The sequence below is a fragment of the Gorilla gorilla genome, chromosome 5 (assembly GCF_029281585.2).
Source record: "Gorilla gorilla gorilla isolate KB3781 chromosome 5, NHGRI_mGorGor1-v2.1_pri, whole genome shotgun sequence".
NCBI classification, from domain to species: Eukaryota; Metazoa; Chordata; class Mammalia; order Primates; family Hominidae; genus Gorilla; species Gorilla gorilla.
Window position 1 is genome coordinate 53,098,714 of NC_073229.2, and position 25,566 is coordinate 53,124,279.

The 25,566-nt window shown below is 47.9% G+C and overlaps 1 protein-coding gene across 16 annotated transcripts in view; it reads left to right on the top strand.

The window, feature by feature from the left end:
• The first annotated feature begins 2,938 nt into the window (after window positions 1-2,938).
• The window catches only part of PPARD (peroxisome proliferator activated receptor delta), an 83,372-nt gene continuing 60,744 nt past the window's right edge, over window positions 2,939-25,566 (top strand). For 3 of the 16 annotated variants that reach the window (XR_010134251.1, XM_063707540.1, XM_063707543.1), the window contains exons 1-3: window positions 2,991-3,122; window positions 7,522-7,605; window positions 8,818-9,457. The gene's annotated coding sequence lies outside the window, so the exon portion shown is untranslated. Of the gene's footprint in view, window positions 3,151-7,521; window positions 7,606-8,817; window positions 9,458-10,890; window positions 11,010-13,294; window positions 13,492-25,566 lie in introns of those variants that run through there. The other 13 variants (XM_063707537.1, XM_063707541.1, XM_055390259.2 and 10 more) reach the window with 12 other exon arrangements.

Genomic DNA, 25,566 nt, shown 5'->3' on the forward strand with positions numbered 1-25,566 from the left:
TTGTAGTTCTCCTTGAAGAGGTCCTTCACATCCCTTTTAAGTTGTATTCCTAGGTATTTTATTCTCTTTGTAGCAATTGTGAATGGGAGTTCACTCATGATTTGGCTCTCTGTTTGTCTGTTATTGGTGTATAGGAATGCTTGTGATTTTTGCACATTGATTTTGTATCCTGAGACTTTGCTGAACTTGCTTATCAGCTTAAGGAGATTTTGGGCTGAGATGATGGCGTTTTCTAAATATACAATCATGTCATCTGCAAAGAGGGACAATTTGACTTCCTCTTTTCCTAATTGAATACCCTTTACTTCTTTCTCTTGCCTGACTGCCCTTGCCAGAACTTCCAACACTATGTTGAATAGGATTGGTGAGAGAGGGCATCCCTGTCTTGTGCCAATTTTCACAGGGAATGCTTCCAGTTTTTGCCCATTCAGTATGATATTGGCTGTGGGTCTGTCATAAATAGCTCTTATTATTTTGAGATACGTCCCATCAATACCTAGTTTATTGAGAGTTTTTAGCATGAAGGGTTGTTGAATTTTGTTGAAGGTACTTGAAAGGAAGAGGGGCTGGGACAGGAGCTTTATGCTGAACAGGTTGGCTAAACACACATATTCTGGCTAATTTTTTTGTGTATTTTTAGTAGAGATGGGGTTTCACCATGTTAGCCAGGATGGTCTCGATCTCCTGACCTCGTGATCTGCCTGCCTCGGCCTTCCAAAGTGCTGGGATTATAGGCGTGAGCCGCCGTTCTTTTTTTTTTTTTAAGAGACAGGGTCTCACTATGTTGTCCAGGCTGGTCTCGAACTCCTGCGCTCGAGCAATCTGCCCACCTCAGCCTCTGAAAGTGTTGGGATTACAGGCGTGAGCCACCGTGCCTGGCAGAAAATATAGTTTATTCTTTAGGTGTAGGCGTGTGTGACTTAACCCTTACCTGCCACGGTCTTAGGTCCTGTTTATAATTTGGTATCTTATTGCCATAAAGAGTGCATTCTGTTAGTCTATGATCTCTATTTTAACATTGATGCTGGTCAGATGTTGTGTCTGAACTGCAAAAGGGAGGGAGTATAACCAGGCATGTCTGACCCCCTGACCTGTCATGGCTGGAAGCTCAGTTTTTAAGGTTTTTCTGGGGTCTCCTTGGCCAAGAGGGTCCATTCAATTAGGGGGCTAAGGATTTGTTCTTAGTTTACAGGGGAAATAAGCCTATTAGGGGTAGACAGATCTGCAAAGCATGAGTGTTGGCAGGAACTTAAGCAACAAAGAGATATGGTTAAAATGTCGCTTTCTCTTTCTCCCTAGAAAGCCAGAGGAATTTGTGTTTTCTCCAGAGAGGGTGGGACAGAGGAGAGAATGGTGGGGCAGGAGGGAGAGTTAGTGATTTTGGAGGAGGCTAGAGGGTGCAGGGCCAGTTAGAAAACCTCAGCTGGGGGTGTGGAAAGGACTTTTAAAAACTTCTGAGGGGTGAGTTTAAACTGTTTGCCATGTATCATATGACCTCCCCCAGGGCCCAGAGTACCCTAATGTCTTTGTACTCATGAATGTTTTGTGTGGGAAGGGTGCGGGCAGTCCTTAGGGAGAGCTGAGTTTCCTCTCCAGACTTCTGAACTGTGGTACGCAACAGCCTGGCAAAAGCAGAAACCCAGAGGCAGAGATATTTAGGAGAATATAAATCCCCAGATATTTGCAAATATGTTAAGGGAGGGACTTTGACTTTCACCGTCCATTTTTACCTCAATCTCAAAGGGCAAGGAGGTTGACATCTAAGTTACAAATATAATGCACAAGCATTTCAAAAAGTAGGGGGAAAAAAAAGAAAAAGAGAAGCAGAAAGAAGGGGGAAAAAATCACTCATCCCTGCCAGGCACGGTGGCTCACGCCTGTAATTCCAGCACTTTGGGAGGCTAAGGTGGGAGGATAACTTGAGTCCAGGAGTTCAAGACCAGCCTGGGCAACATGGCAAAACCCTGTCTCTACTAAAATTACAAAAATTAGCTGGGCGTGTGGCGCATGCCTGTAATCCCAGCTACTTGGGAGGTTGAGGCAGGAGAATCGCTTGAACCCGGGAGGCGGAGGTTGCAGCGGGCTGAGATTGCGCAACTGCACTCCAGCAGGGGCGACAGAGTGAAACTGTGTCTCAAAAAAAAAAAAAAAAAAAAAAAATCACTCATCCAGATAGCTAGGTGTGGCCTAAGGAGCTTGTGGCCTACAGAAGGTGTGGCCGAAGGAGAGGGGAGGGGTCATCTTTAATGATGATGGAGGGGAGGCATTGGTCATATACCTGAGAGTCAAGCTTTGTTCATCGTCAGATGAAAGCCAACTTCTTCCACCAGATTGCCTCCCAGCTGCTAGGTAGTTTTCTGTGGTACATCTTAAGCGGTAGGTTGGGATAATAGGTCCCTTCCAGGTCTTAAAGATGTGGATTAATAAGTAAGAACAGAATTTTCTACAACAATAAGGAGGATGTCCCCTATTTTAGGTGAATAAGAGTATTACATAAGCACATGGGAAGAAAGGTTAAGAACTCTAAGACCGTAAATTTCCAGTTGTAGAAGCCTCTTGAAGGCGGAAAGCCCTTTTTTGAAAATTATAGGCGATATGATCTCCTCCAGTGGACCTAGCACTGGGTTAAGAGTCTCTCCAGACTTGTCACTGCAAGTCACGTACCTTTTCTAGGACTAAGTTTCTTCACTGGAAGATGAGGAGGTTGCACTAGATGATCTAGAAATTCCCTTCCAGCTTTAAATTCCCTCTTGTGTCACTTGCTGGACTTGTTCTACTGGCCCTGGCGCTCCCCTGCTCCTCCCTTAGCTGCTACGTCCGCATCCCGCACCAGAGGGCGCCACAGGCTGGCCCGGGGCAGCGTGCGGTGGGCGGAGAGGCAGAATTAGGGGAGTCTCCAGGAGGCGTGGTGATTGGCCGCCGCCGGGCGGAAGGGGGCGTGGGGAGGGAAGGGCCAAGCAGCGCGGTGACGTCTCGCTGGCGGGGGCGGGGCCGGGCCGCGGAGCGTGTGACGCTGCGGTCGCCGCGGACCTGGGGATTAATGGGAAAAGTTTTGGCAGGAGCGGGAGAATTCTGCGGAGCCTGCGGGACGGCGGCAGTGGCGCCGTAGGCAGCCGGGACAGGTCAGTCCGAGACGAGAGAAGCGGTCAGGCAAGTGGCGGAGGGAAGCGACGGGCCTGGGCCGAGGAGGCCAGCGGGACTGGGGCGCAAGGCCCGGCGGCGGGGAACGGGGTGCGGGGAGCTGCCGGGGTCCGCGGACAGCGTCACGGCGGCTTCCTGATGCTCCGGCCCGCTCCGGTCAGCCGTCGTGCGTTGCCATGTAGGCGCCCCGCTGACCCTGCGCCCCCCCGCCCTTGGACCCCCATAGCTGCTTGAGTGAGTCCGAAATACGGGCCTCCTTCCACCCTACTCTATGCCCCCTCTTGGGCCTGGTGGCTTCGTCTTCTCCCACTTGTGAGAACCCCGTCTCAGGCCCTGGGGCCTCTCCCATTCCCCCTCCCCTGCCTCTGACCTCTTCCTTCACCCGTTTCTGGTGTTCCCGAATCCACTGCCCTGTCTAGCGAGAGTCTTCTCTGGGATCTTTTCCTCTGTCCCCCTCGTTATCCTTGTCTCCTGCCTTCATCCTCCCATCCTTGCTCTCTCAGGCTTTACTCTCTCTCCCCATCCCTGTCCCCTTCTTGTCTGTGGTCTGATCCCTCCTAGTATTATGGGTCCCCATCCTCTTCCCCAGGGTGTTCCTAGGCTTTTTCCAACTCCGTGCCTGCAGTCCCTGTCTCCCTAAGACTCTCACCTTGGTTCCCTGAGAGGCCCTGTTTTTGCTCCTTTTTCCGATTTCCTTCGTATCAATTCTGTCCCCTACATTCCTGTCGCCCACCTCCTTTTCTCTCCCTGTTCCTTTCCCTTGCTTCAGGGAGAAGCCTTAGCTCCACACTCTACTCTACTTTCACTTGACCTGCAGTTGACATAACCATGGGGTGGGGTGGAGGTGTTCAGACCTTGATCGAATTAAGAGGCTGATTGACTAAAGGAAATAACAGATTGTGTGGGAGAATGTACGTGGGTGTTGCATCAGAGATGATGTCCAATTTGTAGGCCATTCTTCTTATCTCAGCTTTAATACTTCCCCTTTATGGGGCTGTTGACTTCCAGGAACCCTTGGGGAGAGACGGCGCTGAGCTGGATGTGTGCCACGGGTAGCCGGAGGCTTTGTCCAATTCTTTTCCCCTTCCAGGAACCGGGGTTTTGTGTCTTTCCACTCTGGATGTGTGGAATACACTTATACCATGATACCTCAGCCTCTCTCTGCCCTCACTCCCACCCTCCACCCTGTGCTCCATCCGAAAGGGCTAAGAGAATTCTCCAGAAGCTGTGCTCCAGAAAATACTTGTGGTCCTCAACCTTTTTTCTGTGTACTGGCTCCAGAACTTTTTTTTTTCCCGTTTGAGTTTTGAAATAGATTGCCGGCCTGATAGCCCTGGGGCTGGCGGGCATCTGTCCCTTTTATTATTGGTGGCTTGAAACAGCTGCTGATTTTCTCTCATATCTCTTTGACAATCTTTGGCCAACTGAATGTGCCTCTGATGTTGGTCACTGAACATGTTCTCTTGGAGTCTCTTCTCCCTCTTTTTTCTTTGTTCTTTTCTGAATCTAGGGAATCCAAATTGTCCCTCTTTTTCCCTGGGAGCTTAATTTCCTCTGTATCCAAGAGGAACGGCAATCCCAGAGCTCTGTTCCCTTTGCCCAGGCATAGTATGAGGTATCAGATTGATAACTACCCTGGTGGGCTGTGGGGCTGCAGTAGTTAGACCTTGTCAGGAACTTGAGCAGACACATCTGCTTCCAGTCACATAGATCATCTTCTCTGGGTCTCGAGAGCCCACCACCTTCCATGTGTGTCTGGATGTTTAACCTTACCAAGCAGAAAATTCTCGTCATATCCTTCAGTTTGAGCTCCTTTATTTGGCGTTGGTTCTCTAAAGAAGTATTCAAGAAATAACATATCCTTTGTTTCTACCCAGTCTGATCTTGGAGGATTCTGAAAGCGTGACCCACTCTCATGTTTAGAAATGAAGGCTCATTGTTTCACCTGGCCCCAGGTTTCTAGGGCTCCTCTTTTGATGATTGTGCTGTCTTTGAGCCAGATTGGACATGGGAGTTGGCAACCTTTAGGAGCTGCGGTGGAGAGCCAAAGGAACCAGCTTGACCAGACTTTAAAGTTTTGTAATCCTCTTGTACACTGTTTTCTGTGAAAGCAATAGGATTGTGGATGGCCTGTTGATGAGCCAGTCCCTTCTCCACTGACCCCCAGACCCCCTTTGCAGCACTTGCAAGGATTTGGGTAGACTGGACCAGAGGGTTTTCCTTGTTCCTGTGAATAGCATCTCTCCAGGGTTTTAGTGGATCATTCTAAAGAGGTAGAGGTCAAGTGTTGGACAGATTTTTAGTCTAGTCTCTGGCTCTCAAGGACTCCTCCTTACTCTTTTGAGCAGTTTGTTACTTCTGGCCGTGCTTACCCCTTAGTAGTGCTCTCTGCTGTGGTGGCAGGTGAGAGATTTGAGAGCAGGTCAAAGCCAGTCCTTGTGGAGCAGCTTGGGCACCAGCAGCCCTAGCTGGATAGCTTCTTGCAGTTTGTCCACTCTCATTTTCTGAGAAGGTAGTCATGATTGTCAATTACCAAATTCCTTCCCATTCAGTTATTTTTGAAGAGTCTGGGTCTGGATTTTCTTTCCTTCTTTCTTTTCTGACACAAGGTTTTGTTCTATTGCCCAGGCTGGAGTGCAGTGGTGCTATCATAGTGCACTGTAACCTCGAACTCCTGGGCTCAAGGGATCTTCCTGCCTCAGCCTCCAGAGTAGCGGGGACTACAGGTGCACACCACCACACTCAGCTAATTAAAAAACAATTTTTTTGTAAAGACAGACTCTCACAATGTCTTGAACTCCTGGCCTCAAGCAGTCCTCCTCACCTTGGCCTCTCAGAGCACTGAGATTACACTGACTGCTCGTTCAGCTGCCTTTCTCCTTGCCTCTTCACCATGGCCTTCTTGTGTGATATATGCCTTAACCCATTCAGGAAGAATTGCTCCTACTCAGCCTTTCAACCCCACCTGTGGTCCCTTAGACGCCTTCCCTTAGGGCCTGGTAAGAGGATAGACAGTGTAGAGCACTAGCCTGGGAAGCCATTAGGCCTCTTCTTTGGGCCTACAGCTGTCCTGACTGTTGTGCAAGCTGTCTTCAGGGCCTGCAGATTCTGGCACATCCTGGGATAGTGCAGCTCCTCTCTCTCAGGAGTTGGACCTGTCACTTTTTTTTTTTTTTTTTTTTTTTTTTTTGAGATGGAGTCTCGCTCTGTCGCCCAGGCTGGAGTGCAGTGGTGCGATCTTGGCTCACTGCAAGCTCCATCTTCCAGGTTCACACCATTCTTCTGCCTCAGCCTCCTGAGTAGCTGGGACTACAGGCGCCCACCACCACGCCTGGCTTATTTTTTTTTTGTAATTTTAGTAGAGACAGGGTTTCACTGTGTTAGTCGGGATGGTCTCGATTTCCTGACCTCGTGATCTGCCCGCCTCAGCCTCCCAAAGTGCTGGGATTACAGGCGTGAGCCACCACAACCAGCCTGGACCTGTCACTTCTAAGGGCTTCAGCTATATCCTGTCCCTGAGGCCCACCTCCCTGAGTGCTCTCTGCAGGCTGGGAAGCTGAACAGTGGTGCCTTGCTCCAGTGCCTCTGAAGGGCTTGGAAATTGCAGGACACAGCTTTACTGCTCAGCATTGCCCATACTGGAAACATTCTCTTCCTCCCTACCCAGGTCTCTGTGGGCTTTGTCCGTTCTGCCAGGCCCTTGCTTATATGATGTCAGAAGCCCTGTGCCCAATGCCATTGTCTATGCCATGTCCCAGATTACCTAATGGCTGCTTCTTGGAGATGGTTTGGTGTCCATGCACATTTTTCTCTGCCTTTGGAGCCAGGGGGAGGAGCTGCTTGCAACAGCTGGATTCCAGGGTGTCAGAGGAGCCCTTGGCGCTTGCCTTGAGCCTGGCAGGGAGAACATGGCCCCTTGCATCAGGTTTCAGACATATGGGTCTTCTTCCTTGGCAGATGGCTCCTAGCCTTCATAACTCAGCAGACTGGTGATTGGCATGTGACTCCAGTTCATTCTCCAGGGGCTTTGGTGAAGGAATCAACTATGACTCAGGACATCTTCATTTATGAGCTTCTACCCACCGGGGGTATTGGGCGCCAGCTCCTTTCTTACCTTGCCTGCGCCTTCTGCGCCGACCTGATAAAATCAGCAAAGCCAGTGTCTGCTTACTTGGGAGTGAGCAGACTCCTTCCAGGATTGGGGAAATATTTGCTGACTCAGGCTCAGAATCACATCTCAGGGTGGTGTGTAAGGGACAGGCGAGGAGCCAGATTACCTTAGGAACTCTTTGAGTTATGGTGGGTATAACTTATTAGAGTTGCTTTGAGAGCCCCTGGCACCTGTCAGCTAAAGCTGTTGGGGTTTTTTCTATCCTGCAGTGTTGTACAGTGTTTTGGGCATGCATGTGATATTCACACAGTGGCTTCTGCTCACCAACAGATGAAGACAGATGCACCAACGAGGTAATCCCATTTTCTTTACTCAGGGGTCTCTGACCACCACTGACACAGGATCCAGATTTAAGATCTTGACCTTGAAGATGAAATAATTTCACTAGGGCTTATTCCCAGATTCCAGGTTCCTGTCACAGCATCTGGTACCAGTTGCTTATGCATAGTATAGGCATTTATTAAGTAATTATTGAAAGTCTATGGCTTACATAGTTTTTTCAGGAGCATGGAGATTCCCACCTTTGTGCCCATTAAAAGATAAACTCCACAGGGCAGGGAGTTGTTTTGCTGCCTGTTGTGTCTAGGATAGTGCCTGGCACAGAGGAGATAATGAATAAATTTTTGTTGAATGAGTAAATGAACGAACTTTCGTCTTTGCCCATATGAGTACCTAGGGTGCCAGGCCACAAAGATGGTGTCCATCATTCTCTCTTATTAGGGGGCAAATATATATATATATTTTTTTTGTTTGTTTGTTTGTTTTTGAGACGAAGTCTTGCTCTTGTCCCCCAGACTGGAGTGCAATGGCGTGATCTTGGCTCACTGCCACCTCCTTCTCCTGGGTTCAAGTGCTTCTCCTGTCTCAGCCTCCCAAGTAGCTGGGATTATAGGCACCTGCCACCACGCCCGGCTAATTTTTGTATTTTTAGTAGAGATGGGGTTTCACCATGTTGGCAAGGCTGGTCTGGAACTCCTGACCTCAGGTGATCCGCCTGCCTCAGCCTCCCAAAGTGCTGGGATTACAGGCGTGAGCCACCGCACCTGGCCTTTTTTGTTTTTTTTTTTGAGATGGAGTTTCGCTGTTGTTGCCCAGGCTGGAGTGCAATGCCGTGATCTCGGCTCACTGCAACCTCCGCCTCTCGGGTTCAAGTGATTCTCCTACCTCGGCCTCCTGAGTAGCTGAGATTACAGGCATGCGCCACCACATCCGGCTAAATTTTGTATTTTTAGTAGAGACAGGGTTTCACCATGTTAGCCAGACTGGTCTCAAACTCCTGATGTCAGATGATCTACCCGCCTCGGCCTCCCAGAGTGCTGGGATTACAGATGTGAGCCACTGTGCCCGGCCGGGAACAAATATTTTTAAGTGCCAACTATGTGCCAGGCACTTGGGAAATGATAATAGTAAAAAACAGATCCAATCTCTGCCTCATGGGTCTGTGGTTTGCTGGTATATATGAGAGCTGGCCATAACACACAGAATTGTTTCTTCCATCTCTGCAGGGGTAGGAGGTTCTCACCAAGAGTCTGAACAATGCTCTGGGTTCCCATTGCTGTTTCCATGTTCTCAGGATGCCTGGCAGGTTTTATAAACTCTCAGAAGTGGAGCTCCAGGGAATACAATGTTCATTGTCCTATTTGGAAGGCTGGGTTGTTGTGGGTGCCTGCTGGGGGCTGGGGAAACGTGGGCCTCCTGCCTGATTTGTTTTAATCTCTGAAGTTCAGTGGTTCCAGTAGCTGTTTGTGGGCTTCACTTCCCCTTCTCTGCCTTTAACACCCTGCAGGTTTTCCTGTTGTCAGACAGGGTGGTGAGTCCCTGTGTCTCTCTGTCCGTGGGGGTCAGGTTGTTTGTAGATCTTTCAGGAAGGTCCTGGGTGGGGGGCCCTCCTGCTTTCAAACCCATACCAAGTGCTTTCCTCTGAAGGGAATGTGAGGGAGGAAGAAGGGGGAGTTTCAGAGACTTCTGAGGTTCCCCAAGAGGGAAGAGGTCAAAGTACCTCCTGAGCAGGGAGAGCTACTGAGTTGAACTGATTTGCTTTGCCATTTGCTTTAGCAGCAGCCAGACCCAGTGGCAGCAATTGTACGTGCATTTCCAGGGGTCAGTTGTCCAGTTCATCCCTGAGCCTTGAGCTCCCAGTCGCAGGTAGGAACTTCTCTTCTCCTTTCTTTCTTCCTTTCTTTTTTTTTTTTTTTTGAGACGGAGTCTCGTTCTGTCACCCAGGCTGGAGTGCAGTGGCGCGATCTAGGCTCATTGCAAGCTCTGCCTCCTGGGTTCACACCATTCTCCTGCCTAAGCCTCCTGAGTAGCTGGGACTACAGGCGCCCGCCACCACGCCCGGCTAATTTTTTGTATTTTTAGTAGAGACGGGGTTTCACCATGTTAGCCAGGATGGTCTCGATCTCCTGACCTCATGATCCACCGGCCTCGGCCTCCCAAAGTGCTGGGATTACAGGCGTGAGCCACCGCGCCTGGCCTCTTCTTTCTTTCTTGATGGGGTACTGCTATATCACCTAGGACCAGGGGTGTGTCCAATCTTTTGGCATCCCTGGGCCACATTGGAAGAATTATTATCTTGGGCTACACATAAAATACACTAACACTAACAATAGCTGATGAGCTAAAAATAAAAATGGCAAAAGAATCTCATGTTTTAAGAAAGTTTACGTATTTGTGTTGGGATGCATTCAGAGCTCTCCTGGGCTGCATGCAGTCATGGGCCGTGGGTTGGATAAGCTTGGCCTCCCTAGGCAGTCCTCTCACCACAGCCTCCCAAGTAGCTGGGACTACAGGTGCACACCACTGTGCCTGGCTAAGTTTTTTTTTTGTTTGTTTTTGTTTTTTTTTTAATTTAATGGGTACATAGTAATAGGTGTATATTTCTTTTTTTCTTTTCTTTTTTGTTTTTTTGAGATGGAATCTTGCTCTTGTCACCCAGGCTGGAGAGCAATGGCACAATCTCGGCTCCCTGTAACCTCCACCTCCTGGGTTCAAGCGATTCTCCTGCCTCAGCCTCCCGAGTAGCTCAGATTACAGGCGCCCACCACCATGCCCAGCTAATTTTTGCATTTTTAGTAGAGATGGGGTTTTGTCCTGTTGGCCAGGCTGGTCTCGAACTCCTGACCTCAAGTGATCTGCCTGCCTCAGCCTCCCAAAATGTTGGGATTACAGGCATGAGCTACCACACCCGGCCTTGTATGTCTTCTTTTGAGAAATGTCTATTAAAATCTTTTGCCCATCCTTTTATCAGATTATTCGTTTTTTTCCTATAGAGTTGTTTGAGCTCGTTATACATTCTTGTTATTAACCCCTTGTGAAATGGGTAGTTTGCAAATATTTTCTCTCATCCTGTGGGTTGTCTCTTCACTTTGTTGATTGTTTCCTTTGCTGTGCAGAAACTGTTTAATGTGATGTGATCCCATTTGACCATTTTTGCTTTGGTTGCCTGTGCTTGCGGGGTATTGCTCAAGAAATTTTTGCCCAGACCAGTGTCCTGGAGATTTTCTCCTGTTTTCTTGTAGTACTTTCATGGTTTGAAGTCTCAGATTTAAGTCTTTATTTTGATTTGGTTTTTGTAGATGGCAAGAGGTAGGGGTCTAGTTTCATTCATCTCCATATGAATATCCAGTTTTCCAAGCACCATTTATTGAAGAGACTGTCTTTTCCTCAGTGTATGTTCTTGGCACCTTTGTCAAAAGTGAGTTCACTGCAGGTGGGTGGATTTGTTTCTGGGTTCTCTATTCTGTTCCATTGGTCTATGTGTCTTTTTTTTTTTTTTCTCTGAGACAGAGTTTTGCTCTGTTGCCCAGGATGGAGTGCAATGGCGTGATGTTGGCTCACTGCAGCCTCTGCCTCCCGGGTTCGAGCAGTTCTCCTGCCTCAGTCTCCCAAGTAGCTGGGATTACACGCATGTGTCACCATGCCTGGCTAATTTTTTGTGTTTTTAGTAGAGATGGGGTTTCACCATGTTGGTCAGGCTGGTCTTGAACTCCTGACCTCAGGTGATCTGCCCACCTCGGTCTCCCAAAGTGCTGGGATTACAGGCATGAGCCACCGCACCTGGGCGAAAGATGGCTTATTTTGAAGTCAACTTTAGAATATTATAAAACAGCATTCTCAAACTTTTTGGCCTCAAGATCCCTTTAGATTCTTTTTTTGTTTGTTTGTTTGTTTTTGTTTTTTGAGACGGAGTCTCTCTCTGTCACCCAGGCTGGAGTGCAGTGGCACAATCTCGGCTTACTGCAAGCCCCGCCTCCTGGGTTCATGCCATTCTCCTGCCTCAGCCTCCCGAGTAGCTGGGACTACAGGTGCCCGCCACCACGCCCAGCTAATTTTTTGTGTTTTTAGTAGAGACGGGGTTTCACCATGTTAGCCAGGATGGTCTCAATCTCCTGACCTCGTGATCCACCCGCGTCGGCCTCCCAAAGTGCTGGGATTACAGATGTGAGCCACTGCGCTGGTCCCTTTAGATTCTTAAAAATTATTGAAGACCCCAAGGGCTTATGTTTACCATGTTAGAAGTTATAATAGGCCGGGTGGGTGACATTCGTTAATATCACCACTGATCTCATTTTAAAAAAGTCTTTAAGTATTGGGAAGCTGTCAGGCTCACAGTGGTCAATACACGTTTTCTAAATTTGAGTTTTCTCTTTAAAGTTTGATTTTTATCATTGGTAACATACTGTTGGTTCTTTTGTTTGATTTTGTCTGAGATAGCATCTCCCTCAGTCACCCAGGCTGGAGTGCAGTGGTGCAGTCATAGCTCACTTGCAGCCTCCAACTTCTGGGCTCAAGTAATCCTCCTGCCTCAGCCTCCAGAGTAGCTAGGACTACAGGTATGTGCTACCATGCCCAGCTCATTTTAAAATTTTTTGTAAAGATGGTGTCTTGTGATCTTGCTACATCGACCAGGCTGGTCTTGAATTCCTGGCCTCAAGTGATCCATCTGCCTCAGCCTCCCAAATTACTGGGATTATAGGCATGAGCCACCACACCCAGCCTTTTTTTTTTTTTTTTTTTGATATGGGGTCTCACTCTTGCCCAGGCTTGAGTGCGGTGGCACAGTCTTGGCTCACTGTATCTAGCCTTGACTTCCAGGCTCAGGTGATCCTTTCATCTCAGCCTCCCAAGTAGCTAAGACTACATGCATGCACCATCATGCCCACCTCATTTTTTAACTTGTTGTAGAGATCAGGTCTCCCTGTGTTGTCCAGGCTGGTCTCAAACTCCTGAGCTCGAGCCATTCATTCCTGCCTTGGCCTCCCAAAGTGCTGGGATTAAAGGCATGAGCCACTGTGCCCAGCCAGTTCTTTTTTGTTTTGTTTTGTTTTGAGATGAAGTCTCACTCTGTCGCCCAGGCTAGAGTGCAGTGGTGTGATCTCGGCTCACTGCAACCTCCGCCTCATGGGTTCAAGTGATTCTTCTGCCTCAGCCTCCCAAGTAGCTGGGACCACAGGCGTGCACCCCAATGCCCGGCTAATTTTTGTATTTTTTTAGTAGAGATGGGGTTTCACCATATTGGTCAGGCCGGTCTCGAACTCCTGACCTCATGATCCGCCCACCTCAGCCTCCCAGAGTGCTGGGATTACAGGCATGAGCCACCGTGCCCGGCCACAAAGAATATTTAAAAGACAGATATCAAAGGTGGAGATTTTCATAAAGTTAGTTTTTATTTATTCATCTAGGACATTCTTAAATTGGCATTTTATTGTCTTTCATGGTTCTGTGGATTAACTGGGCCCAGCTGGGTGGTTCTTGCTTGGGATATGTCATGTTGCTATAGTCAAATGAAGACGGGGCAGGTGTCATCTGAAGGCTCAGCTGGGCTGGGTGTCCACACTGGCTTACGCACATGGGTGGCACTTGATGCTGTTGAATGGAGTGCGTATACATGACCTCTCTATGTGCATTGGGCTTCTCATAGCATGACAGCTAGGTTCTGAGCAGAAGCATTCCAAAAATGAATGTATTGAGAGATTCAGAAAGAAATGTCAATGTTTCTCATGTCCTAGCCTTGGAAGTTACACAATGCCACTTCCTGTATTCCCTTGGTCTCAGGACCAGTTCAGATTCAAGGAGAGGACTACACAAGGGTGTGAATACCAAGAGGCATGATTCATTGAGGAGAGAAACAGGCCTCCTTGGAGACCAGCTACTACTTTTCAGCATTCTTATGTGAGGTAATCTGGTCTTGATACTTCCAAGAGAAAAGCACATCTTCTCATGATTTTCATTCCTGGAAGCTACTGTTAGTTAGGAAATTCCTAATAGGTTGATGGAGGACATTGAATGCTAGGTGAAGGAATTTGTACTCTGTTCCTTGGGCAATGGGGGAGCCATCAGTGGTTTTGGAGCAAGGAGTGGTGGTGTTAATATTGCAAAAAGGTAGATTAGGAATGGAGATAGAGAGGATAGGTAGGGGACTGCAGTGGTCTAAATGTAAGGAAATTCTTCTTCACATTAAATCTGAGTTCCTCTGGTTGCAATTTAAGTGCATTGATTTTGATATTTCAGCCACACAGATTAAGCACCCGGAGCCAGGGTGGAATAACCCATCCCTACCCCATATCCATTTAGGGCTGTTGATGCACAGGAGAGATTAAGAGTTCACAAACTTTAGAAGGCAACTAAATTTAGGTTTTATTGTCAAAGCACATAAAAAGTTAAGCATAAATTATTCAAAAATAAAAAGCAAGAAAGGTGAAACTTCATTTAACACCACTAACCATGTTTCAAATACACTTCAGTTTCAGTATTATAGAAGCAAGGAGTGGAGCAAGAGGAAGGAACGGGGAGGACAAATTAGAGAATGGTAGGAAGAGGGACAAAAGTAGGGGAAGAAAGGAGTCAGGAGGGGCACACAGCAGAAAGAATTTGAAGGAGGAGGTCAGATTGGAGCAACTACTTGAAGCTGAGAGAAGGCTCCGTATGGGGCTAACATGTTAGCAAAGAGCTGGTGCCTTCTGTGTTTCCCTGAGGCACTGGCTTCTGGGTTTTAGCATCTGGTATCCTCACCCTTTTTTTAATACAGACAGTCCCCAACTTATGATGGTTCAACTTTACAGTGATGTAAAAGCCATACACGGCTGGGCGCCATGGTCACGCCTGTAATCCCAGCACTTTGGGAGGCCGAGGTGGGAGGATCACGAGGTCAGGAGATTGAGACCATCCTGGCTAACACAGTGAAACTCCGTCTCTACTAAAAATACAAAAAATTAGCCGGGCGTGGTGGTGGGCGCCTGTAGTCGCAGCTACTTGGGAGGCTGAGGCAGGAGAATGGCATGAACCCGGGAGGCAGAGCTTGCAGTGAGCCGAGTGCATGCCACTGCATTCCAGCCTGGGCGACAGAGCGAGACTCCGTCTCAAAAAAAAAAAAAAAAAAAAAAAAAAAAGCGATACACATTCAACAGAAGCCCCATCCTTTAGTACTCATACAACCATTCTTTTTTTTTTTTTTTTTTTTGAGATGGCGTCTCACTCTTGCCCAGGCTGCAGTGCAGTGGCGTGATCTCGGCTCACAGCAACCTCTGCCTCCCGGGTTAAAGTGATTCTCCTGCCTCAGCCTCCTGAGTAGCTGGGATTATAGGGGACTGCCACCAGGCCTGGCTAATTTTTGAATTTTTAGTAGAGATAGGATTTCACAATGTTGGCCAGGCTGGTTTCTAACTCCTGACCAGGTGACCTGCCCACCTCGGCCTCCCAAAGTGCTGGAATTACAGGCATGAGCCACCGTGCCCCGGTTCTCATACGACCATTCTGTTTTTTCACTTTCAGTACAGTATTCAATTACATGAGATATTCAAAATTGTAACATAAGCTCTGTGTTAGATGATGTTGCCCGTAGGCTCATGGAAATGTTCTGGCACATTTGCAGTAGGCTAGGCTAAGTAAGTTATGGTGTTCGGTAGGTTACATATGTTACATGCGTTTTTGACTTGTGACGTTTTCAACATATGATGGGTTTGTCCTTATAAATTGAGGAACATTTGTAGCCATTTCATTGTCTGTGAAGAGGCCTGAGTGGATTTTGTGCTGGAGACCGGTGTGACTCAGCTCCAGTGTTGACTGACCTTCTAACCATGGGCTTGTGACTGAATGTCCTGAGCCTTCATTTTCTTCCCTGTGAGGATTAAAATGAAACTCAGGAAATGCTGGCTTGTCCTCTTTCTGTCAAGCTGGGTTCTGAGGGGGTGAGCCCAGGTAGGAGTGACTTCTGAACCAGCCCAGATTTACAGGCTTGGGCATAGGGAGCCCAGCCTTAGCCTGGGAGCCTCATCTTCCATTAAATAGCTCCTGGCATTCAGGGGAGTGCGTCGCAGCACTCCATTTTTTTTTCATTTAAGTCCTGTCTTCCAGCCAGGCGCAGTGAATCACTTGAGGCCACGAGTTTGAGACCAGCCTGGCCATTATGGGGAAACCCCATCTATACTAAAAATACAAAAATTATCTGGGCACGGTGGCGCACACCTGTAGTCCCAGCACACCAGAGTTCAAGACCAGCCTGGGCAACACGGCGAAACCCCGTCTCTACAAAAAATACAAAAATTATCCAGGCGTGGTGGTACATGCCTGTAGTTCCTACTCCTTGGGGGGCTAAGGTAGGAGAATCACTCAAGCCGAGGAGGTTGAGGCTGCAGTGAGCCATATTTGTACCACTGTACTCCAGCCTGGGTGACAGAGTAAGGCCCTGTCTCTAAAAAAAAAAAAAAAAAAAAAAAAGTGCTTTCTTCTTCTTTTTTTTTTTTTTTTTTTTTTGAGACGGAGTCTCGCTTTGTTGCCCAGGCTGGAGTGCAGTGGCGTGATCTCAGCTCACTGCAAGCTCCGCCTCCCAGGTTCACACCATTCTCCTGCCTCAGCCTCCCAAGTAGCTGGGACTACAGGTGCCCACCACCACGCCTGGCTAATTTTTTGTATTTTTGGTAGAGACAGGGTTTCACGGTGTTAGCCAGGATGGTCTCGATCTCCTGACCTTGTGATCCGCCCGTCTCAGCCTCCCAAAGTGCTGGGATTACAGTCATGAGCCACGACGCCCGACCTGTTTCTTATATAATTCTTTTTTTAATCGGGCAGCCCTCAGAATCACAGCAGATTCAGAAAGACTCCCCAGAAAAGTTCTTTCACTCCTAACTTCTACCCAGCCTCGTTGTCACCTCAGCAGCTCTCCTGAGACTGTTACTAAGTTCTCCACAGCTAATGGTAACTCAGCTTGGAAAGAGTTCTCTTGTGGGAGGATGCTGAAGGGAGGTTGCCAAGTGGTGTGGGAAAACTGCTTCATGCTTAAGTTCACTTCCATATCATGATACTAAAAGGTATCTAACAGCTGATTTTCATTGCTTTCATTTGTGATCTGCTAGAACCACTTGATCCTTATCACTGCTTTTGGCACACCCTCATCCAAGAGTTGATCGCAGAGGCAGAGTTCCTTGCCACCAGTCCAGTGGAAGTACAAGCCAACTTTGCTCTCCAACTGGCAGCAGTAGCTGAGCAGGCCGCCCTGCATTCTCTCCTCATAAACATGCTGTTCTCAAGTTTGTCAGAATCCAGAGCTCTCTACTCATTACCCCCTTTTCCAAACAAGCAAGCAAAGCATGCTCTTCCTTTGTTTCCCTTAATTGCCTAAAACATCTCCATGTTCATAGCTGTTGACTCTCTTTGCCTCCTAGTTCCTGTTCCTCTGGTGTAGGATTTCTCAGCCCTAGCACTGTAAACATGTTGGGCTGGATAATCATCTCTTGTATGCGATGTTTGTGCATTGTAGGATGTTGAGCAGCATCCCTGGCTTCTACACACTAAGTGCCAGTGACACTCTTCTCCCCTCCCCAGCTGTAAAACCCAAATGTCTGCGGACATTGCCAAATGTCCCCTAGGAGGCAAAATCACCCCTGGTTGAGAGTCACTGCTCTATCATTTCTTCACTAAATACTGCTGGTCAGCTGGGTCCACTGGCGAACCTCACATCAATAAACCTGGTAATAGAAGCATATTGTTCTTACATTAGAAGTTTACCCTCTTCAGTTATTTCACTGGGCCCTTAAGGGCTTTGGGGAGGAGTGATGGGAAATGGTTTACAATTAACAGCTTATTCCAACGAAGAAAGAAAGCATATGATGTCTGCACAACAGAGGAGAGTGTCCACAATGTACAGCTCTTCCTGGAGCAGTTATGTTTCTCAGGGTGTGCTTTTCCAAGTCATTTCGTGTCTGGTTAGAAGCCACCTTCCCTTAGCATCCAGAGGTGCCATGTAGACTAGGGTTGGTCACAGTGTGTAGATTGCCATTGACCTGCCCATTCCTAGTGTTTGACCTGGTGGTCATGGCACTCTGACCACATCAGTTTTCCTCTCCAAGCCCAGATGCGTTCTCAGAACCCTCCACCCCAAGCTGCACTCATGAGAGGCGGCACTTCTGCCATCCTGATCTAGAGCTTGTTCATGTGGTCCAGACCATTTCTTTGTAGCCCCCTCTCCTGTGTAAAAGCCTTTAGGAAAGTGCAGAGATCCTGATGGATTCCCCTTGACCCTCAGCACGCACATCCTGGTATGTAGTGCTCAGCACTCCGTTGGGGGCTTCAGACTGGAGAAGAGAAAACTGCCCTTCCCTTTCAAGGACATCCTCCAAGGGCCAGAATGCTCAGTTCCGTAAAATTAACTCTCCACTGCCTACTTTTTTTTTTTTTTTTTTTTTTTAAGACAGTCTCACTCTGTCCCCCAGGCTGGAGCGCAGTGGCGTGATCTTGGCTCACTGCAACCTCCACCTCCCGGGTTCAAGCAATTCTCCTACCTCAGCCTTCCAAGTAGCTGGGATTACAGGCATGCGCCACCTCACCCAGCTAATTTTTGTATTTTTAGTAGAGACGGGATTTCACTATCTTGGCCAGGCTGGTCTCAAACTCCTGACCTCTAGTGATCCACTTGCCTCGGCCTCCCAAAGTGCTAGTATTACAGTCATGAGCCACCATGCCTGGCCTGCTGCCTATTTAAATAGCAAGCAGTTACAGTTAAAGAAAGACCCTGGCCTGGGGACGCTGCCAAGGCTCCCAATCTGACACTTCTTTAATGTGGGCCAGGGATCTGAACTGTGTTTCTTCCAAACTTTTGGAGCTTGCTTCCTTGGTGGTAAGCTAAATAGTGGCCCCCAAAATGTACCCCTTTATAACCCCTGTAACCTGTGAATATTATATGACATAATGGACTTTGCACATGTAATTAAATTAAGGATCTTGAGATGACGGGATTATCCTAGATTATCTGGGTGGACCCCTAAATGCAATCCCAAGTGTCCTTATGAGTGGGGGCCAGAGAGAGAGATTGGACACAGGAGAAGGAGGCAATGTGACTACTGCAGCAAGATGCTACACTGCTGGCTTTGGAGGTGGAAGAGAAGGCCAAAAATGCAACGAACGTAGCTTTGGAAGCTGGAAAAGGCAAGGAAACTGTTTTCCCTTAGAACCTCTGGAGGAAGTGTGGCCCTGCCAACACACTGATTTTAGCCCAGTGAAACTAATTTTGAATTTCTGACCTCTAGAACTGTAAGAGAATAAATGTGTTTTGTTTTAAGTCGCTAAGTTTGTGGTAATGTGGTAATTTGTTACAGTGCAGTAGGAAACTAATACAGGGCTCATCTGCCTCCAGGTACAGGTGGTGGCTTGGCTGATCCGTGTTCTTATTTTAAGGCGTCCCTCTCATGGCAGAAGGAGAGCATAGGCCCAGCATTTTCCTGAACCAGTATTTGAAACAATCTGCACTTTGGGGGAACCTGTTGGGGAGTTCTTGGAAGCAAGAGAGAAAGCCTCATATGGTACCCGATCCTTGCTTTGGAACTCTCCCAGCACCTTCAATGATATCATGAACAAAGAGTTCTTTCAGACCAGTGAGGATGTAAGATTATTAAAATTTGATTCTAATTCCATCTTCCCCTCTCCTCTTCCATTTATTCAATAAATGTTTATTGTGTACCTCCTATGTGCTAGGCACTGGGGATGAAGGGATAAACAAAGCAGATAAAAAATCTCCTGCTCTCGTGGTAACTGAGGTGGGGGAAATGGAGGGAACCAGAGTTAAGTCAACAGCATGTGAGATGGCTTCAGATGCTCTCTAGAAAACTAAGCAGAAAGGAGGGTAGTGGCAGTTCCACATAGAGGGCCGGGGAAGGTCTCACCACGAAGGTGACATTTAAGTGGAAAGAGGAGAGTGAACTATTGTGGGAAGAATCTCGCAGGCAGAGGGAAAGCAAGTTCCAAGGCCCTGCAGTGGGACACAGCTGAGGTGTTCAACGCATAGCGAGGAGGCCAGCGTGGCTGGACAGAGGGAGGGAGGAGACCAGGAGATGAAGTTAGAGACGAGATTGGTGGCCCTGAAGTGCCATAACAGCTTTTACTTTGCTTGGCATTTTGCCCCTTCTTTCTCCTCTCCTCCCCCTCACACCACCTCATGAGTTTTAGGCCCATGTTCCTCAGTTCCTTTCCATGGGATATTTATCACATCATACTTAGGGACTACCAGCAGGCAAACATAGTCACTTAAAAATACTAGAAGAGGGGGAAAAAGCAGCCTCCTCTTTCTGAATGATGAAAGCAGTTCCATGGCAGTGTTGGCGTGGCACTGTGTATCTAGCAGTGCAGGCTGGCCATTCACCGCGTAGTTCTGGGTAGTTTCTGAGAGGTTCCCCTCCATGGCCTTCTTCAGCCCATGAGGAAGTCCAAACCCCCCGGCCCGCTGTTTCTTTCCATTTCACCCCTCTTGGTCTCCCCAGTGGGACTCCCACAGCTGACTTCTATCCCCACCTGTGTCTAATCCCCTTTCCATGGCTGAGCCGGTAGATAACCTAGTAACGATCTGAGTAGAATATGGCTCCCACATGTTGAATGCATTGTGCTGATCACTACATATATCACTTTGATTCACACAACAACCCTGAGAGGTAGGAACCATTGTACCCCTTTTAGAGATGAGGATACTGAGGCTCAGACTGGTTAGGAAAATTGCCTAAAGTTGCACAGCTAATGAATGGCAGAGCTGGGATTTGAACCCAAGTGATTAAAGCCCATGTCTTTGATCACTACATAGCAGGGCCTTCTAGGAAGGATGGCTGGCTGGATCTAGTTGTTCCAGTTTGGAAAGTACCTGCTTGACTGGCCAGACTGCTGTTGGCTTCAGAAAATAGCAGTCTCTTGTTGGTCACTGAGAAGAGGCAAAATTTTGGCAGGCCTTGGGGCCTCCTGCAGAGTCTCATTCCAGGTCAGTGGACAGAGGGGGCCCTGAGAATAGTCGTGCATACTGGCTCCCTGGATCTGCTCCAAGATAGTGAGCAGCCCCTAGAACCACAAGAGACTGGCCAGCCAAGCTGTGCGCCCGGCCTGTAGGGTGGAAGGAACTCTTAAGAGAAAAAAAAAATCTCTGCTGTGATTAATCAATGGCTTCAGTCTGGTGAAATGAAAAGAGAGAAGTTGGCCCAGATGTGCACATAGGGAGAGAAATAAGGGAGGGAAATTGCCTTTATTCATGTTCTCCCTTAGGCCAGTCGTTACCCCACGGAAAAGCTCACCTTCCTTTTACACCAGCCTGCAAGAGGTGTGTAGTGGTAGTCTCATTTTACAGACAAGGTGTAGGATCAGAGAGGTTAACTCGCCCAAGTCAAACAGCTAACAAGTGGTGGAATTGGAATTTGAGCCCTGTTCTTCTCAGTTCAGTAGCCCTGCTGTTCTTGCTGATGTCACCTCAGCATGGACTCTCCAGGTATGTGCAAATAGTTATGCAAGTGTTGCATCCACAGGCTTGTGAGCAGAGGCTGAAAGGGAGCCAGGGCTCTTGGTACTTGCCCTCTCAACATGGGCCCTGCCTAAGCTAGCAGGACTCACTATACCCAAACCAGCAGTGGCATTATATTTTTCTCTTTTCTTGCACCTTGCCATCCCCGATTTATTTTTAGAGAGCCTTTTCTATTTCTGTTCCCATTTCTTGGCTTGGATGCAGGGGCTGGGGTGCAGGGATGGCGCTAGAAATCAGAAGAGGCAGGCATAGATGGCATCTCACTGGTGGCCTTGGCTGGTCTCTGGGAACTGTGCCCATCTGCCTGCCCTGCTGGCTCCTCCTCAGGCCAGCTGTAGGCCCCAGGGATCATAGAGCTCGGGTAGCTAGAGGCTGGGAGGGCAGGCGAGACAGAGAAACAGCCACACTTCTCATTTCTTTGGCTTCTCAGAGGGGGATGAGCTTCCTCCTGGAACAGAGAAGGGAGTAGCTCACTGCCTGTTTCTCAGGGTTAGGTTACGGACTTCTAGGGAATACGGGGTAGTGCTTAAGAGCCAGACTCTGTGTGGCATGGGGGTGATAACTGTAGACCCTCCACCCCTGGGGATTAAATGAGCTCATACGTGTAAAGGCACAGAGGAGGCACTCACTGAATGATGATTGTTTCATTAGTGTCTTTAGACCCTCAGCACCCAGCACCATAGGTGGATGCCAGTCATTATTGGTTAGACCAAACAGAACTTCAAGGCAGCTGGGCATGGTGGCTCACACCTGTAATACCAGCACTTTGGGAGGCCAAGGTGGGAGGGTCACCTGAGGTCAGGCATTTGAGATCAACCTGGGCAACGTAGTGAGACCCAGTGTCTATTTATTTAAAAAAATAATAATAAAAAAAGAAAAATAACTTTAATGTTATTTTTGTCTTCCTCTTCATCTGAACATTGGCTTGCGCAGGTATTAACCTGAGTCCAGTGATTGTCTGTGGAGCCCCACAGGGTACTTCCCAGTGACAGCAGCCTAGAGTGTGCTCCTGCCAGCCCCTGCCTGGGCCCTGGAAAAGGCAGGGCGGTGCAGCGAGGAATCTTCTGGCCTAAGGATGCCTGTAACCCCCAAACCTTATGTTTAGTTTTACACCTTGCTGAGGGTCTGGCTTTTGGATATGAGCTCTGGAATGGTAGGGGTCTGTGTCCCATGGGGACAGGTGGTTCTGTGTGTTGGGCACAAGGTGATGGAGGAAGGGCCTGCCACTTGCAAGCTGTTTATCTGACTAGTAATAAACAGTGGATGACACTTTTAGGAAACTGTATTTGGGAGCTTTGAAATTAATCAGATGCCACCAATGGCATTTTTAATTTAGTTAAAAATGTTTTAGTTATATAAATAATGCTCATTCATTATAGATGATTAGAAAATACAGATAAGCACTGAGGAGAAAAAAGTAATATATAATCACACATAAGTGTCTGCTTTGATGTATGATTTTTTTTTTTTTACCTAGATTCTTTTCAAATTGTGTATACCTAGTTATTTTTTCTGTCTTTCGAAATGGGATGCTGTTTAACATTTAGTTTTGTGACTTGCCTTTCCCATTTTTCAGGTGGTTTTGTGGTGTCTGCTTGTCCTCCGACCTCCCCTCCCATTTGTGGGAAAGGCATTTGGCCTGGAGGGAGGCACTTGGGAAGAACTGTCTGGTTGTTCCTTGATGTTATTGCCAGACTTGCAGAGGGTAGAGAGGTGCATGAAGTCTTACTCTGCCTCTCCCCATCTGTGTCTCTCCCTGTCCCTGTCCAGCACCCCATCTGCTCTGCCTACTCACCACTCCTGCCTTTTTTTTTTTTTCCTTCCATATAAATCCAGAAAAGGATACCACCTCCAGTCTGAAGGTTTCTTTCTATGGCTTTTAGGGATGAATCTCTCAGGAGTTTAGAAAAAAAGATGCACAGACGGTAGATAGGAAGGGTAATGCCAGGGATGGGGGTGGGGGTCTTGGGAAGAGCAACTGAGAGGAGGGCCTGGGTCCCTGGCTCTGTCTTGAGTCAGTGAGAAGAAGCTGCGTGGGTGATGGGTTGGGGCGGGGTAGGCAGCAGGTGACTGCAGGGACCTCTCTGAAACAGCAAGCAAGCTGGCCAGGAAGACGCCTGGAGAATAAGGGGCCCAGATAGGGGCCAGACATAGGGGAGAAGAAAATGTGTCTCAGTGGCACCTGCTCCTCCACCCTGGCCCCACTCTTTCCATGATCTTTCCAGAGATTCTCTCTTTTTCTGCCTGATCTGCTTCCCTCACCTGGCAGTGCCCAGCCCCAGTAGTTTGACACATCTGGTATATCTGGCTACTGTGCTCTACTGACACCTGTGTGGCAGCAGCTGCATAGCTTCTTGGCATCTCCCTGGGCAGTAGGCAGGGATCCGAGCGTAGAGGAAGATGTTCCGTGCATCAGTAACTCAGATTCCGTTCCAGAAACGCATCTCAAAGCAAGGGAGAAAATTGAAGATGGGGTATTTTGTGGGGAACAAGCTATGCCTTCCTGTCACTTCTTACAGAATAAAATGGGGTCTCTGGCAGTAGGCAAGGAGAAGGCCTTTCTGAGCACTGAGGGTCAGTGCCTTCTCAGGTCTTTTCTGGGCCACTTTGGCCTGCACACAGGTTGGGCTAGGAATTCATGCTTAAAAGCAGGCTGATTTCCATAAGCTGTGCGTTCCCGTGGGCCTGCCTGGATCATATCTGTTCTGCTGTGATCCCAGGCCTGGTGAGACCCGCTGGCTTCCTGTACGTCCCCTCAAAGCCTGCGCCACCCCCTCTCCCTTCACCACTCCCGAGCTATAATTAAGTTCCCATGTGAAACTGTATCCCTCAGCTGACACACGCTTGTAACCACAGCCCTGGCCATTGGACAGCTCATCTGGGGTGACTTCTGGGGCTGGTGCCTCGGCCTCCAGACGCTCTCCAGTAGGTCTGAGTAGGTGGTGTGGACCCACCAGGAAAGGGTGGATCCAGTGAGGCGGGGGCCAGGCCTTGCCCAAGAGTCAGAAAGTGGGAAGTCACGGGGGAGATGAAGGGCGAGTGAGCAGCTAGAAAGTGCCAGGGGACACAAAAATGGGGGAGACAGGCAGCCTTTTGGGGCTGGAGGGCATGGACAGGGTGACTGATGCCTGAGCCACAGGCAGAATGTGAGCAGTTTATTTTATTTTATATTCTACATATTTTTATAGCATAAAATTAAGATATAGTTCACATAACCAAATTCACCACTTTAAAGTGTGTACTTTGATGGTTTTTATATATTAACTGTGTTTTATATATTATATTAAATTATTTATATATTATATTAACTGTTTTATATATTATTTTAGCTGTGTTGTTTATATATTATATTAACTGTGTTCTATTAACCACTAATTCCAGGACACTTCTATCACCTAAAAAACCCTTTACCTGTCAGCAGTTACTCCATCCCTTGGCTGCTAATCTACTTCCCTTCTCTATGGCTTTCCCTATCCTGGACATTTCATATGAATGGAATTATATAATATGTAGCCTTTTGTGTCTGAACAATTTCACTTAGCATGTTTTCGAGGTTCATCCATGTTGTAGCATATAATAGTACTGTATTCCTTTTTGTGGCTGAGTATTCCATTGTGTGTATATATTCCATTTTATTGGTAAATTGGTGGACATTTGGGTTGTTTCCATTTTTTGACTGCTATGAACATTCATGTACAAGCTTTTGTGTGGACATATGCTTTAGGTTCTCTTGGGAATATACTTAGTGAAATTGCTGGGTCACATAGTATTCCATGTTTAACTTTTTTTTTTTTTTTTTTTTGAGACGGCATCTTGCTCTGTTGCCCAGGCTGGAGTGCAGTGGCACGATCTTGGCTCACCGCAACCTGAACCTCCCTGGTTCAAGCAATTTCCCTGCCTCAGCCACCTGAGTAGCTGGGATTACAGGTGCATGCCACCACGCCTGGCTAATTTTTTGTTTTGTATTTTTAGTAGAGACGAGGTTTCACCATGTTGGCCAGACTGGTCTCAAACTCCTGACCTCAGGCAGTCTCCCTGCCTTGGCCTCCCTAGTGTTACTCTTTGTTTTTTTGTTTTTTTTTTTTGAGATAGGGTCTCACTCTGTCACCAGGCTGGAGTGCAGTGGCGCGATTTCGCCTCACTGCAACCTCCACCTTCTGGGTTCAAGCGATTCTTCTGCCTCAGCCTCCCGAGTAGCTGGCACTACAGGCGCATGCCACCATGCCCGGCTAATTTTTTGTATTTTTAGTAGAGACGGGGTTTCACTGTGTTAGCCAGGATGGTCTCGATCTCCTGACCTTGTGATCCACCCGCCTCGGCCTCCCAAAGTGGTGGGATTACAGGCGTGAGCCACCGCGCCCGGCCCCAAGTGTTACTCATTAGGCAGATACCTGATACCTGTCTGCTACACTCACTGGTCTGCACCTTGCTTCACTTATTGTATCTTGGCCATCTTTGCATACCAGACATGTAGAACTTCCTTATTCTT